The 1,126-nt window shown below is 51.0% G+C and overlaps 1 non-coding gene across 1 annotated transcript; it reads left to right on the forward strand.

The window, feature by feature from the left end:
* Positions 1 to 639: 639 nt before the first annotated feature.
* Trnan-guu (transfer RNA asparagine (anticodon GUU)) lies at positions 640 to 713 on the forward strand. Its single transcript has one exon. It is a non-coding gene; the product is annotated as a tRNA-Asn (tRNA).
* Positions 714 to 1,126: the final 413 nt, after the last annotated feature.

The following is a 1,126-nucleotide window of genomic DNA, read 5'->3' on the forward strand; positions in this document are numbered from 1 at the left end:
CATACCGATGTATAGGCTACTTACAGGGAGACTCAAGGAAGGCTTTGGCACTTAACTGCAATGCATAGGGACTACAGAATGTTACTGTAGCTTTTCCTGATGTCCCTTTTTAGTAACAAAATGTTACTGTAACAAATAGTTACACTCTGAGTTAATACAAAACAAGCAAACAGGGCTTTTATAGATGCTTTCAATAATACCTGAATCTAAAAATAAGGAAGGCAGACAAGGCAGATGACCTTGAAAATGCGTTCCAAGCAAATCAAAGGCTAGCCTCCAAAGCCCTGGACGAACAGTTTGAAACAAAAGCAAAGTTTTTCAACACACAAGGTGGAAATTTCTATTTCCTTATAAAAGGCAACGAATCAGAAATAGTTATCTTCCTGAAAAAGAACATTTTAAAAGGGTGTTGGGGAGAAAAAAAAAAAAAGAAGCAATGATATTTTAATACACGTTGTAATGTGTAATTTTCCTCGATCTTGTATAATTTTCCAATGTGTTTAAAAGGTGGAAAATGGAATTAAGAGGGTTGAAATTATTAAATAAGAAATTCCAGCAAGTTCAGGAAGTAGTAAATAGTGCGCGCTGCCTTTATTATTCTTCATAAAGGCGGTGGCTGAAAGAGCTACTGCCACCGCAGTCTCTGTGGCGCAATCGGTTAGCGCGTTCGGCTGTTAACCGAAAGGTTGGTGGTTCGAGCCCACCCAGGGACGCCTTACCCTTTTACGAGTTGGCCCCCCGGTAGTTTTGCACAAATCTGCGTTCGGACCTCGTAGCTACGCAGGAGTCGATTTCCAAGGACTGAAGCCGACCTCGCGGCCCACTGGCGGGCGGCTCTCGGGCTTCCGGGCGTGCCGGGGCCCCTCCTAACCGCCTTCCGCTCTCGGTGGCCAGGTGGGCGCTGCCTGTTCTCCCCGGGGCCGGCGGGCGGGACTTGGGTATCTGCGGGTCCCGGGCGCGAGCATCGAGGGCGCGCAGGGGCCGGGCAGGCCGGGGAGCGGCGCGCGCCCGCCTCCCAGCTGGGAGAGTCCCCGGAGGCCCAGCGCCGGGAGTGGCGCCCCGCGGGTCTTGCAGTCTTCCGGGACCCTGGAAAGCCGTAGGTCCGCCGGACGCGTGTGCTCCAACC

Source organism: Sciurus carolinensis, chromosome 12 (genome assembly GCF_902686445.1).
Source record: "Sciurus carolinensis chromosome 12, mSciCar1.2, whole genome shotgun sequence".
NCBI classification, from domain to species: Eukaryota; Metazoa; Chordata; class Mammalia; order Rodentia; family Sciuridae; genus Sciurus; species Sciurus carolinensis.